General features: G+C 45.6%; 1 protein-coding gene across 11 annotated transcripts in view; it reads right to left on the bottom strand.

Moving 5' to 3' along the window:
• The window catches only part of afg2a (AFG2 AAA ATPase homolog A), a 553,942-nt gene that overhangs the window by 445,940 nt on the left and 92,204 nt on the right, over nt 1–15,798 (bottom strand). The gene's annotated exons all lie outside the window — the stretch shown is intronic.

Here is a 15,798-nt window from a genome sequence, read left to right as displayed (position 1 = left end):
AAGAGGTGCTTCCCATTTAACCTACCTTCAACTTTTTCCCTTACTTTTCATTCAAATATATTTCTGCAGCAGTTCCCAGATACCCTGTGTGGTGTGAATTATTTTTATTTCACCTGTAGGATATCTGGAGCGAGCAATTTAATCTTAGAAAATATCTGTGCATTCACCAAAAAAAACAAGAATAATCCTCTTAGGATATGGATAAGAGCATGATGACAACTATTCAAAATATTAAAGGAAAATAATGGTTCCACAAAATGTAGCTATAGCAGATGTTGCCTTTAAGTGCAGCTGTGTAAAGTGGATAAGGACTGCAGCATGTTAAAGCACTGTGTGGTGAATAAGTTAGTGTGAGTACAGTAAACAATCTAAATGCTGCAATATCAAAAGCAGCAGTTCATTGGGGCAAACTGTGAGCCAAAATTTTGACTGCAAATACCTCAAATTTATTACCACCCATACCTGAATCCATGCTATTAGATCAGTTGCAACAGAAGACTGCACAAATGCTCATATCTGGTGTTAAAATAAAAATAAGAGCAGTCATATGTCTATAAAGACTGACTGTTTCAATCTATTTGCACATTTTATGTACTTCTGGATGCTGTTGAGATATGCTGAACAAACCAGTGAAATTATATCGGTTGGAAGGTTTTCAGAAACTCTAGCATAGCACTGAGTGACTCGTGGCTTGGTATTTAAACAAAAAATGCATTCTTTCGACACACAGGAGATTAATACCGTCTTCAAAGTTTGACATTAGTGTCATCACTAATATATTTCCATGTAAAAATCCAAAATAGTTCTACATCGTTTTACTCCACTTTTTCACTGGCAAGCCCAAGTCTATGCCATCTCCCACCCCCCACCCCCACCATTCATTGCTAGTCATAAATAAAATGGAGAGTCCATGACATTTCCTCTTGGAAGAACCTTCCTTTCCAGTCATTAATGTGACTGATGAGCACCACATGGTGATTTAAGAAGCAGCCTCACAGTCATGCTGTTCAGAATGAAAGTTTCCAGCTGCCAGCTACTGCAGCACCAGGCACCTTGGAGTGCACAATCAACAGTTCAACCATCTAGCTTACCAGGACAAAGGCATAATGAAAGTAATACAAATGTTCATAAGAATCAGAATCATTTTGTCAAACAAGCTGTATGCAGCCATTAAAATCACAAAAATCTTTAATGATTTGTCTGAAGAAACCATGTGTTTTTTTTCTATTTCTGCTTATAATAGTTTATTAAAAATACATTTTGTTTCCCAAACATTGGGGTTATTTTTGCTAGAACAAATAAGACCAAAGGGTGTTTAAAAATTATGAAGGGATGGGACAGAGTAGAAACAGACTGTTTCCAGCGGTTGAGGCATCTATAACAAGGGGATGTAGATACAAGATTAAATGTAAGAGATTTAGGACAGAGAGCAGAAGAAACTTTTTTTTTTACATAAAGACCTGTAAGGATAGTGTAACACACTACATCAGTTAGTGATTGAAGCTGAGACTGTGTAAGCATTTAAGAATAGGTTAGATAGATTGTTGAAGGAATAAAGGGACATGGGATCTGAGTGGACACATGGAATTAGGACAGGTTGGGCTGAATGGCCTGTTTCCATATTGTAATTTCTATGTAACCCGATGTAACATTGCCATTTTGTAATCAAGATGAAGCAGGAAAATTATTCATCATGCATTTTTCATACCACCAGAGTAGCCTACATTTTATATTAGAAACATGAGTTGCTGAAAAATAGATACTTTAAATCAAAATCGTTAAGCTGTTCAGTTAAAAAGGCCATACCTGTTCCCCATGGGTAAATGTGCCAACTGGTGGGGTAGTGCGCCACCGAAGCCCAGATGCTCCCAGGTAATCTCTGGTCTGTGATAAGCTAGCTTATCTCAGCCCGGTAGCCCCAAGTACCCTTGAGCTAGGGATGAAATCAGCACAGTTCCCACTCCTGATCACTTTACTGTAACCTGGTTAGGCAAGTGCATATATGGAGATGTACTGTGAGGATAGGATTGGGCTAAAGCGGTGTGTGCTCGCAGCTAGTTCGTCCATTGGCACTTAATGACTGGCTCACAAACAGAGAATGGCCACTTCAAGATATAAGGGCATAAGAGTAACTAGGGAGAGAGTAGGGCCTCTTAAGGATCAACAAGGTCATCTATGTGCGGAACCACAAGAGATGGGTGAGATCCTAAATGAATATTTCACATCGGTATTTACGGTTGAGAAAGGCATGGATGTTAGGGAACTTGGGGAAATAAATAGTGATGTCTTGAGGAGTGTACATATTACAGAGAGGGAGGTGCTGGAAGTCTTAACGCGCATCAAGGTAGATAAATCTCCGGGACCTGATGAAATGTATCCCAGGACGTTATGGGAGGTTAGGGAGGAAATTGCGGGTCCCCTAGCAGAGATATTTGAATCCTCGACAGCTACAGGTGAGGTGCCTGAAGATTGGAGGGTAGCAAATGTTGTGCCTTTGTTTAAGGAGGGCGGCAGGGAAAAGCCTGGGAACAACAGACCGGTGAGCCTGACATCTGTAGTGGGTAAGTTGTTAGAGGGTATTCTGAGAGACAGGATCTACAGGCATTTGGAGAGGCAGGGACTGATTAGGAACAGTCAGCATGGTTTTGTGAGTGGAAAATCATGTCTCACGAATTTGATTGAGTTTTTTGAAGGGGTAACCAAGAAGATAGATGAGGGCTGTGCAGTAGACGTGGTCTACATGGACTTTAGCAAAGCCTTTGACAAGGTACCGCATGGTAGGTTGTTACATAAGGTTAAATCTCACGGGATCCAAGGTGAGGTAGCCAATTGGATACAAAATTGGATTGACGACAGAAGACAGAGGGTGGTTGTAGAGGGTTGTTTTTCAAACTGGAGGCCTGTGACCAGCGGTGTGCCTCAGGGATCGGTGCTGGGTCCGCTGTTATTTGTTATTTATATTAATGATTTGGATGAGAATTTAGGAGGCATGCTTAGTAAGTTTGCAGATGACACCAAGATTGGTGGCATTGTGGACAGTGAAGAAGGTTATCTAGGATTGCAACGGGATCTTGATAAATTGTCCAGTGGGCCGATGAATGGCAGATGGAGTTTAATTTAGATAAATGTGAGGTAATGCATTTTGGTAGATCAAATCGGGCCAGGACGTACTCCGTTAATGGTAGGGCGTTGGGGAGAGTTATAGAACAAAGAGATCTAGGAGTACAGGTTCATAGCTCCTTGAAAGTGGAGTCACAGGTGGATAGGGTGGTGAAGAAGGCATTCGGCATGCTTGGTTTCATTGGTCAGAACATTGAATACAGGAGTTGGGATGTCTTGTTGAAGTTGTACAAGACATTAGTAAGGCCACACTTGGAATACTGTGTACAGTTCTGGTCACCCTATTATAGAAAGGATATTATTAAACTAGAAAGAGTGCAGAAAAGATTTACTAGGATGCTACCGGGACTTGATGGTTTGACTTATAGGGAGGGGTTGGATAGACTGAGACTTTTTTCCCTGGAGAGTAGGAGGTTAAGGGGTGATCTTATAGAAGTCTATAAAATAATGAGGGGCATAGATAAGGTAGATAGTCAAAATCTTTTCCCAAGGGTAGGGGAGTCTATAACGAGCGGGCATAGATTTAAGGTGAGAGGGGAGAGATACAAAAGAGTCCAGAGGGGCAATTTTTTCACTCAAAGGGTGATGAGTGTCTGGAACGAGCTGCCAGAGGCAGTAGTAGAGGCGGGTACAATTTTGTCTTTTAAAAAGCATTTGGACAGTTACGTGGGTATAGAGGGATATGGGCCAAGTGCAGGCAATTGGGACTAGCTTAGTGGTATAAACTGGGCGACATGGACATGTTGGGCCGAAGGGCCTGTTTCCATGTTGTAAACTTCTATGATTCTATAAGAGGGCAGCTGATGCCGCAGCAACCAACCCCAGGAATAAGTTGCTAACTTCAGTCAGGAGAGCAGTAGAGAAAGCGGGGGCGGGGGGGAGAATTATTTTTCATATCATTGGTTACCAACATATCAGCAGGACTGCTATGCAGAAATTTGAAGTAAACCACTGCCCATATTTTGGGTAGATCAGATGTATATAAACTGAAACCAAAAGAATCTCATCAGAAGGAATTAAAACAAAAGATGGCAAAGCAAGGTATTATGTCCCCATCAGAATCCCTTTTAAGAATCAAACTGTTGAACTGTTGAACTAGTCAACACGTTCCCATCCTTGTTATTTTCTCTTTTTAGAGTTACCCACACCACACAGCTTTCACAGCCCAGCCAAGACCTGCTCCCAGGACTCCACCAATAACAGATAATTCCACAGCAAAACTGGTCTTCAAATTTTTCTTCACTCACCACCTTCCCATATTTGTGCAATTTACACCAGTAACAAGTATGTAGCAAGATGTGAACACACATCCAAGTTCTACTACTCTGGTGCAGCAAACTGCATCTTCATCATCATCATCAATTTAACATTTCAAAAAAATACATCTCTTTTGCTGATCATTCTTAAACAGTGATTTCTGATGAGATCGTCGGGAGAAACTGGTTTGCTGCGGCTGCTGAGTCCAATAGTGTAAGGAAGCTGCAATAACAATATCAGTAGAGATACAGTCATCAATGCAGAGGTACTGCTGCCCCTTCACACTCATGGATTCAGTAAATTTGATCTTCAGTATTCACCATTTAATTTCTTTTTAAAAATCAACAGGAAGATGAAATTACACATAAGAATGTTAGAGATAGTCAAAAATTTTTTGTAGTTTAGGGCTACTGAGGGTGAGACTCCCTCTTTGTAACTTATCTACCAAAAGAAAGGTAAACACAGAGAGATAAGAGTTTCCAGGCAGAATCGGGAAATTTTTTGATATGAGAAAAATGTGCATGTGCGCCCAAGAAAATTAGCGCAATTTGAAGAACCTTCCCTAATCAGCGGAATCTCGCAATGTCGACCTGTGGGCGGGGCCTGAACTGACAAACTGAATCTTAAACCAGCGTTAAAGATGGCGGAAAACACGAACCTAAGTGGTTTTGGGTGTAACTCACTTACTTTTAAAATTCCCGATCTTTTGCACTGGTTTGGCCGATTCCACCTGGATTGCACTGATATAACTAGCGGAAACCCTACCCCAGAAATACAATTACAGTTCAAGCCATGGCGGTGGCTTTCCACTCCAGTTTAATTCTATCACTCACAAGGGTTAATCACCAACTCGATAAAAGCTCCTGTCAAAGGGGTTGCAGAAACCCAATGACTGCTCTTCAAAATGCAATTCCAAAACATATTAATCCACTTGCTAACTGTTGTAGTTAGGGTGCTGGGGAGACGCACAGGAAATTTTACTTGGAAAAAATTCAGAACAATAAACTGATAGTATGACAAATTAAACATCACCAGTTCGATGGCAGGATCTACACACTTAGCACTTAAAGCAAAACACAGTGTCTTTTATCACAAATTAATTTAATGGATCTGCTCTGAACAAACACCTCTTCTGTAAGTAAAAGAGAACAAAAACACCAGAGAATCTTTCCACTCGTACGACTGCCTTGTGACTACTAAGCAATAAACAGGTTTGTTTTCAGCCAGGCAGCTTTGGAAGGGATCTCCAAACCTCTCAAGTATCAATGTCTAATCCTGTTTAATTAAACTTTGCAGCAAACAAGCACAAGACCATATGCAGTAAAAATGGCTTCATAGCTGATTTACCATCAATGGTCTAGTCACAAAAAAAATCCATCTCTGGTCTGGTACTCATGGGGCAACAGGAAAGCATAAAATGCCACAGCAAGAATACACACAAGACTGCATCAGCACACTGCACTGGAAAATGCAATTAAAAACGTAAAACGATGCAAAAATAGCAGATCCATCAGCAAACATAGACATTTGTGTCTGTGCTGGCTCTTTACTACAGCAATCTAAAACTAATCCCATTGCCCTGCTCTCCTTCCATAGCCCTGCATCATCCACTGCTTCAAATATTCATTCAATTTACTATTAAAATTAGCAATTTTGCAATAATGCACCAAGGTCACAGTCACAAAGGATGTCTTTTGTGACTTTGATTGGCCATTTCAGTGCTATGACAGGGATGGAAACTTGGTTGGTGAGATTCAAACATGGAACTGCAAGAAAAATGGGCATGGATTTGGGAGGTGACAATACATTCAAGGACTTTGGAGAGGAAAGCAGCTTAGAGATGGGGTGATAGCTTGCAAGAGAAGGGGCAATGACGGTGGTTTAGAAAGGGAGGAGGATAGTTCCTGAAGAGAGGGAACATTTACAATGTCAGCTAGCATGGGGACCAAGGAGGGAAGCTGGGTGGTCAACAATGTTGTGGGAATGGGGTCAAGGGAGCAGGAGGTGGGTCTGATGGACAAGATGAGCTCGGGGTGGGCATGAGGGCAAATAGAAGAGAAACTAGAGAAAGACATGGGTTCAGGGTTAGGGCAGGGGGAGCTTGGGGGAAGGTTTGACTTGATGGACAAGGGTAAGGGGGGAAAGCAGCAGAGGGAGCTGAACGGATGGTCTCAATCTTTGTGAAAAAGAAGTCCGTTGATGGAGGTGAGGGTGGAGGGGAGAGGGGTTTAAGGAGACACTTGCAGTGGAGAAAAGAAGCCAGGGGTTATCTTTGCTCTCCGGGACAATCCTGGAGAAATTAGTGGTTTTGGCAGAGGAGAGTGTATGATGTGGTCCAGCCAGATCTGAGACCCTTGGACTTGATGGAGTGAAGATGGGGGACATGCTAGGGGGAATCATCAGGATGGGATAGACTCAAGGTTTTAGTGGGGACAAGGGCATCAAAGGTGGAGGTGAGGGAATGGTCGAAGACACTGGCAACTATAGAAGTGTTGTGACGAATGGCGAGTCATAGGCTGGGCAGTGGCAGCTTGAAAGTGCAGTTGTAAGTGACTTGGGGAAGAGTTTTTTTCCAATGAAGGAAATGGGGATATGGGTGTTAAAGGATGCAAGAAAATGGGTGGAGATGGCCTAATCTGTAATCACGACAATGTCAGTAGAGAAGTTACACGAGATGGCAAGATCAAAGAGGTGGCCGTGAAAATGGGGGTAGGAGAGTTTCTATGAAAGGAGAGGCCTAGGGAGGACAGAGAGAAGAAAGGACTAAGTGTAAATTTCAACAGTGTGTTCCCTATGCCCAAGTCCAAATCATCTAAATATATACTGAGAACAAATGGCACTGACCCCTGGGGTACAACAATTCCAACCTTTCTTGAATCCAAACAAAACCCATTAACTCCCATTTTGTTTCCTGTCTGCCAACCAACTTTCTTCCTCTTATACCATACTCTTGAATTTTTGTAACAATCCTCCCATGAGACATCTTATCAAAAGGCTTTGGAAAATCTATGTATACTGCAACTGCTGCATGTATACTGCAACTGCTGCATTCTCTTCACCTATCTTATTTCTTCCAAAAACTATTACATTTATCCAAAAAGAGGAAAGACAGGTTAACATCTTGGGTGAAGATTTTTCATCAGAACTGATTGGGATCTAATCTAACTTGACGCAACCAGGCAACTGTGTGCATCAGGTAAAATGCTAGATAGACAGACAAGATGTTTTGATACAATACAAGTTATTGATAATTTCAGGAGCTGGGTGCACAGTGAGTTGGCACACAGACCCTTCATCTCTGGGACCTGTGTTTAAATCTAGACGACACTGATTTAAAAAATTATTTTTGTTTCATAATTTTTACTGTGTGAATAGTACGAAGGGAGGGGCAGGACTGGCAGCTCAATGTTCCAGGGTACAGATGCTATAGGAAAGATAGAGCAGGAGGTAAGAGAGGAGGGGGAGTTGCGTTCTTGATTAGGGAGAACATCACGGCAGTAGTGAGAGGGGATATATCCGAGGGTTCGCCCACTGAGTCCATATGGGTAGAACTGAAAAATAAGAAGGGAGAGATCACTTTGATAGGATTGTACTACAGACCCCCAAATAGTCAACGGGAAATTGAGGAGCAAATATGTAAGGAGATTACAGACAGCTGCAAGAAAAATAGGGTGGTAATAGTAGGGGACTTTAACTTTCCCAACATTGACTGGGACAGCCATAGCATTAGGGGCTTGGATGGAGAGAAATTTGTTGAGTGTATTCAGGAGGAATTTCTCATTCAGTATGTGGATGGCCCGACTAGAGAGGGGGCAAAACTTGACCTCCTCTTGGGAAATAAGGAAGGGCAGGTGACAGAAGTGTTAGTGAGGGATCACTTTGGGACCAGTGATCATAATTCCATTAGTTTTAAGATAGCTATGGAGAAGGATAGGTCTGGCCCAAAAGTTAAAATTCTAAATTGGGGAAAGGCCAATTTTGATGGTATTAGACAGGAACTTTCAGAAGTTGATTGGGAGAGTCTGTTGGCAGGCAAAGGGACGTCTGGTAAGTGGGAGGCTTTCAAAAGTGTGTTAACCAGGGTTCAGGGTAAGCACATTCCTTATAAAGTGAAGGGCAAGGCTGGTAGAAGTAGGGAACCTTGGATGACTCGGGAGATTGAGGCACTAGTCAAAAAGAAGAAGGAGGCATATGACATGCATAGGCAGCTGGGATCAAGTGGATCCCTTGAAGAGTATAGAGATTGCCGGAGTAGAGTTAAGAGAGAAATCAGGAGGGCAAAAAGGGGATATGAGATTGCTTTGGCAGATCAGGCAAAGGTGAATCCAAAGAGCTTCTACAAATACATAAAGGGCAAAAGGGTAACTAGGGAGAGAGTAGGGCCTCTTAAGGATCAACAAGGTCATCTATGTGCGGAACCACAAGAGATGGGTGAGATCCTGAATGAATATTTCACATCGGTATTTACGGTTGAGAAAGGCATGGATGTTAGGGAACTTGGGGAAATAAATAGTGATGTCTTGAGGAGTGTACATATTACAGAGAGGGAGGTGCTGGAAGTCTTAACGCGCATCAAGGTAGATAAATCTCCGGGACCTGATGAAATGTATCCCAGGACGTTATGGGAGGTTAGGGAGGAAATTGCGGGTCCCCTAGCAGAGATATTTGAATCATCGACAGCTACAGGTGAGGTGCCTGAAGATTGGAGGGTAGCAAATGTTGTGCCTTTGTTTAAGAAGGGCGGCAGGGAAAAGCCTGGGAACTACAGACCAGTGAGCCTGACATCTGTAGTGGGTAAGTTGTTAGAGGGTATTCTGAGGGACAGGATCTACAGGCATTTGGAGAGGCAGGGACTAATTAGGAACAGTCAGCATGGTTTTGTGAGAGGAAAATCATGTCTCACGAATTTGATTGAGTTTTTTGAAGGGGTAACCAAGAAGATAGATGAGGGCTGTGCAGTAGACGTGGTCTACATGGACTTCAGCAAAGCATTTGACAAGGTACCGCATGGTAGGTTGTTACATAAGGTTAAATCTCATGGGATCCAAGGTGAGGTAGCCAATTGGATACAAAATTGGCTTGACGACAGAAGACAGAGGGTGGTTGTCGAGGGTTGTTTTTCAAACTGGATGCCTGTGTCCAGCGGTGTGCCTCAGGGATCGGTGCTGGGTCCGCTGTTATTTGTTATTTATATTAATGATTTGGATGAGAATTTAGGAGGCATGGTTAGTAAGTTTGCAGATGACACCAAGATTGGTGGCATTGTGGACAGTGAAGAAGGTTATCTAGGATTGCAACGGGATCTTGATAAATTGGGCCAGTGGGCCGATGAATGGCAGATGGAGTTTAATTTAGATAAATGTGAGGTGATGCATTTTGGTAGATCGAATCGGGCCAGGACCTACTCCGTTAATGGTAGGGCGTTGGGGAGAGTTATAGAACAAAGAGATCTAGGAGTACAGATTCATAGCTCCTTGAAAGTGGAGTCACAGGTGGATAGGGTGGTGAAGAAGGCATTCAGCATGCTTGGTTTCATTGGTCAGAACATTGAATGCAGGAGTTGGGATGTCTTGTTGAAGTTGTACAGGGCATTGGTGAGGCCACACTTGGAGTACTGTGTACAGTTCTGGTCACCCTATTATAGAAAGGATATTATTAAACTAGAAAGAGTGCAGAAAAGATTTACTAGGATGCTACCGGGACTTGATGGTTTGACTTACAGGGAGAGGTTAGACAGACTGGGACTTTATTCCCTGGAGAGTAGGAGGTTAAGGGGTGATCTTATAGAAGTCTATAAAATAATGAGGGGCATAGATAAGGTAGATAGTCAAAATCTTTTCCCAAAGGTAGAGGAGTCTATAACGAGGGGGCATAGATTTAAGGTGAGAGGGGAGAGATACAAAAGGGTCCAGAGGGGCAATTTTTTCACTCAAAGGGTGGTGAGTGTCTGGAACGAGCTGCCAGAGGCAGTAGTAGAGGCGGGTACAATTTTGTCTTTTAAAAAGCATTTGGACAGTTACATGGGGAAGATGGGTATCGAGGGATATGGGCCAAGTGCAGGCAATTGGGACTAGCTTAGTGGTATAAACTGGGCGACATGGACATGTTGGGCCGAAGGGCCTATTTCCATGTTGTAACTTCTATGATTCTTCTATGATTCTATACTAGTGTGAAACTATTTCATCAGTCACCTGTTATTCGGTGGATCCATTTGTTCTATGAATATCATACCATGAGCCTTATTTAAAGCATTTTTTTCTTTGCAATAAATATAAACTTGGTTTAAGTCATTTCAAATACTATATTAAAAACCCATTAATGAGGCTCCTCTAATGGCTCAGCTGGTTAAAGGAGTAATAGCTGAGCCAACATACACCATGAATGTACCAGATTCAAAGCCCAGTCTGTGCCAAGTTTGCTGATCTCAGCCAGGAGCAGAAATAAGATACAATTGGCCTTAATACTCCTGGGTAACAGAGGAAAAAAAAATCCACTCAGAATCCCATTCCTGATCATTATCCAGTGACAACCGCTGGAAGTGTAAATGTAGATATCAGGAGAAGACTGAATTGGACTTGGTTGTAAGCCCCCCTCTCCATGATCAGTTGACATACAGGGCCCGATATTAAGAGGGCGGTGGGTTCTCAGTGGGGGGTCGACTGGGCGCGTGGGTAACGCGCCCGGTGAAATCAGTGTGCTCCGCACGGAATCACAGGCAAATTGGAGCCAGTTACCTGTGCTTCCAGGTATCGCGCTGGAAAGATACGCGGCGGGTGGACCGCGCATGCACAGCAAGGTCTGTCAGCTGGAGGAGCCCTATTTAAAGGGGCAGTCCACCAATGCTCCTCCTGCAGCAAACAACCAATGCTGAACCATGGAGCACGCCAGAGGGAAGGCTGCCCCAAGATTTTCAGACTCCTCACTCCAGCTGCTGCACGATGGGGTGAGGAGGAGGAGGGAAATCCTTTTCCCGTCCGATGGGAGGAAGTGTCCATCCTCCACCATGAAGGAGGCCTGGCTGGAGGTGGCCGAGGAGGTCACCAGCTGCGGCAATGTGCCACGAACCTGGGTCCAGTGTAAGAAGAGATTTAATGACCCAACCAGGTCAGCCAAAGTGAGTATACTTACACATTCTCCCACACTCCGTCTTCCACATCACCTCCACCACCACACACCCCTTCTGCACTGCCTCCACAATGCTCTCGCATCACTCCTCACATCCACTCAACTATCATCCTCACCTTACCTGCACGTACTCAACGCCCCTGTCCCCATTCAAACACTACCACGCAACCCAATCCTCATACAATCTCATGGCTATGTTGCGCACGCACCCTCCCATGCATCTCCCTCATGCTCAACCCCACCCACACCAATGCATGCAGTGGCTCACCATGCAACCATCACTCAATCATGCCTCTGTGTTTTGCCTTGATAGGAGAAGAGATGCCAGAACGCCTGGGAGAGGGCACGGACCGGAGGGGGCCCACCATATCAGGTGGCACTAACAGACGCAGAGCAGCAGGCATTGGAGATCAGCAGGTCGCTGGAGTGCCTGTCCATGGCGGATGCCGAGGCTGGGATCGCACAAGCGGCCAGTGACAGAAAGCTAACACTCAGCACTCATGATAGCGATTGATCTTAGCATCACTTGGCACCTGCAGCACCTCAACATCTGTCCACATGCCTAATATTGCTTTCTGTTCTCTTGCAGGGCCATCTGCGAGCGCGTGACCGTGGAGGGCGATTCCTCAGAGGACCTGCCGGCCTCTGAGGGTCCATCGTCACATCTGAGCCATGCATCCACCAGTGCAGATACACACACCTCGGTGGGTCCCCGTCCTCACTTAGTTGGGCTTGCACATGGTGAGTCACCACGCACATGTGAGCACGAACAGACCCTGGTGGCAGGGGCAGCCGTGGAGAGTCCGCATCGGTGAGAGCACTCTTCTCCAGGCTCTGCTCAGCTGGACCCAGATGCTGAACCCTGGGAGCCAGCCGTGAAAAGGAGAGTCGTCGAGGGGCAGCAGCACATTGCCGAGGCACTGGAACAGGTGCCACGTGCACTCTCCACAATCGCGCAGAGGATGGAGTCGTCCAACTCCTGCATGAGAGGAATGGTGGCACAGGTACAAGAGGGTATCTCCGAGATAGTGTCGCAGGGACGTGAAGGCATCTCTGAGATAATGTCGCGGGCAGGTGCAGGAATGTCTGCGATGGAGGAAAGGCTAGCCTCCCTCGAGCGTCAAGCACGGCTCAACAATGAGTCCATTCAGGCCCTGACAACGTCCATTCGGATTAAGGATGAGCAACATTCTGCCGCTTTGAACAGGCTGACAGATACTTTACAAGTGGCCGTCCAAGGCCTCACACAAGCCCTCCAAACTGCTGTCCAGCAGGGTGGAAGGAGTGATGTGAGAGGGATGATGGTGAAAGGGGACATGGAAGTGGGGACGCCACTCAAAGCGCTCCCACGTCTCACCCGTTGCCCCCCTCTCAACCAGTACCCGCAATGCTGTCCCCTCTCCAGGTGGCCGAGTCTGCCCCTGCACAGGTGCAGGTGGAGCAGTCTTTGGAGGGGCCCTCACGGGCACCCAAACCCAGAGGGTGTCGGCCCAAAGCATCTCATCGGTCAGGGCATGGACAAGAGCAACCTGCCACTACCTCTGCTGAAGCCACAGGGGTAGCACCACGTAGAGGTTCCCGGAAACGCAAGGCAAAGGTTTTGTGAGCACAAAGGGAATGCACAAGGGTGTCTGACGATTTGTCATGTTATTTATTTATATCTGTTTTCTTTCACATGCACAATAAATATTATCACCACTACTGCCACGTCTTGCCCATTCTTGACTGGCTTGTGGAATAGGTCCCTTTCATGGGGTTCACCATGAACACGCACACTTGATGCCACCCACTGTGTCACTGCAGAGTGGGGGTAGGTGTATTTGCAGGGCTCTTTTGTGCAGATGACTGAGAGACGTCGGCGATGTCCCCGGTGACACCCTGGAAGGATGCGGAGGAGAAGTTGTTGAGGGCAGTGGTGACTTTGACAGCAACAGGTAAGAAGATGGTGCTCGGGCCAGCCAGGAGCAGCTCAGCATGAAGGAGGCTGCAGATGTCCACGACTACATGTCGAGTGACTCTGAGCCTCCATGTGCACTGCTGCTCAGAGACGTCCAGAAAGCTGTAGACACACTGGCGAGGGTAGTGCCCTCTGCGACGCATCTCTCTCTGCGGTTGCCCTCCCTCCTGCTGTGCAGGTGGATGTGTCACAGCACTGAGTTGTGGAGCTCCACGTGTCAGAGGTGGACGGCATGGCTGGCGAGGCTGTTCGTCCTCCGAGGAGATCATGACTGCAGCTACGGTGGCCCCCATCCGGAAGATGTACATTTGAGGGGGTCCGCAAGGCAGGTAAATGTGTCTGGACACCGGGGTAAGTGTGCAAGTTTGTGAATTTAATTGTTAGGACGAGGGTGGTGGAGGCCAAACTTTGTCCAAAGTGACAGAGTGGCCTCCTGCAATGAGTGAGGGTCCCCCCCCCCCCACCCCACACCTGTTAATTGCCAGCGGGAGTCCCACATGCAGGGACTGCACGCCCATGTCAGCGCGTCACTGGGGAACCCGGAAGTGGGCGGGTTGGAGCCGGGCTCCAGACCCACCCCGGGAATCCCCAATTTTCGCAGCCCCCCCACCAGGAATGCACCTGAATCGGGGGTGCGAAAATCGAGCCAACAATGTCTAGACTAATTTATGAAAAATGGCCAGTTGGTGGGGCATCTGACACTCATGGACCCATACCCAAGCAAGAAGTCAATGCCTGCAGCAGGGCAAAGAAGAAAATAGATAGAAAAGGGGAAGGGAAAAATCAGTGTCTACATAAGCAATAAATCAAAGCTCCACACATTAAGGCAGGGCAACTGTGTGTGTGTCAGATAAAATGCTTGCAGATTCTTAAGCAATAAGATCAATAAGCACTTTGGGACATCCTAAGGCCCTGAAAGACATTACATAAATGAGAGTTCTTCCTTTCTGGGTGCCAAAAATACTTCAACAAGACCGTTTTAAGACCATTGCTTAGCTATCATAATAATGTACAATTAATCTTTAATTTATATTTGTTCGCAGGATGTGGGCAAGACTGGCTATGTCACATTTACTGCCCATTCCTAGTTGCCATGAGAAGGTGGTAATGGGCCTCCTTCTTCAACTGCTGCAGTCCTTGTGATGATGGCGCTCCTATGATGGTGTTGAGTAAGAAATTCCAGGATATTGACCAGTGACAGTCGAAGGCAATACATGCCCAAGTCAAAATGGTGTGTCAAGACAGGACCGAAGAAAAATTTCTTCACTCGGAGGGTTGTGAATCTTTGGAATTCTCTACCCCAGAGGGCTGTGAATGTTCAGTTGTTGAGTACATTCAAGACTGAGATCAATAGTTTTGGACACTAAGGGAATCAAGGGATATGGGTATAGGGCAGGAAAGTGGAGTTGCAGTATAAGATCAGCCATGATCTTATTGAATGGCAGTGCAGGCTTGAGGTGCCGCATGGTCTACTCCTGTTCCTATTTCTTATGTTCTTATGATATAGAGGTGGACATGGAAGGAAACTTCGAGGTGATAGTGTTCTCATGATATTGCTGCTCTTGTTCTTTTTGGCAGATCACGGAACTAGATGTTGTTGAGGTAAGCTTGGTGAGTTGTTGCAGTGCATCATGTAGATAGTGCAATGCAGCAACAGTGCATTGGTGGTGGAGGTGGAGATTAAGTCCAGTTGCAAAGGCACCAAACAAGCAGATTGTTCAGTTCTGGATGGCGTCAAACTTCTGGAGTGTTCTTGCAGCTGTACCCATTCAGGAGAGTGGGGAGTATTGCATCACTTTACTGACTTGAAGCTCATATGGAGAAGCTTTAAAGAATCAGGAGGTCAGCCACTCGGCACTTGTTGCGATGGTATTGATATGGCCGGTCCAGTTAAGCTTTTTGGGCAATGGTGATGATCTTCCCCCGATGTTGATAGAGCGGGATGGTGATGCATTGAAGACCAGGTTGGACCGTTTCATGTTGGAGATGGTCATTGCCTGGCACTTATGTGGTGCGAACGTTATTTACCACTTGTTAGCCCGAGCCTAGATGTTGACCAGGTCCTGCTGTCGGCTGGCATAGGCAGCTTCATTATCAGAAGGAGTTGTGAATGGAGCTGAATACTGTGAGCTCATCAGCAAACAGTCCCATTCCTAATCTTATGACGGAGAGAACATCATTGATGAAGCAACTGAAGATAGTTGGGCCGAGGATGCTGACCCTGAGGAACGTCTGCAGCAATATCCCACGGCTACAATGATTGGCTCCCAACATGCACTACCATCTTCCTGTGTTTCAGGTATGATTCCAGCCACTGAAGGGCTTTCCTCAACCCCCTT

The sequence above is a fragment of the Heptranchias perlo genome, chromosome 1 (assembly GCF_035084215.1).
Source record: "Heptranchias perlo isolate sHepPer1 chromosome 1, sHepPer1.hap1, whole genome shotgun sequence".
Taxonomy (NCBI): domain Eukaryota; kingdom Metazoa; phylum Chordata; class Chondrichthyes; order Hexanchiformes; family Hexanchidae; genus Heptranchias; species Heptranchias perlo.
This window is presented reverse-complemented; position numbering and strand designations above follow the sequence as displayed.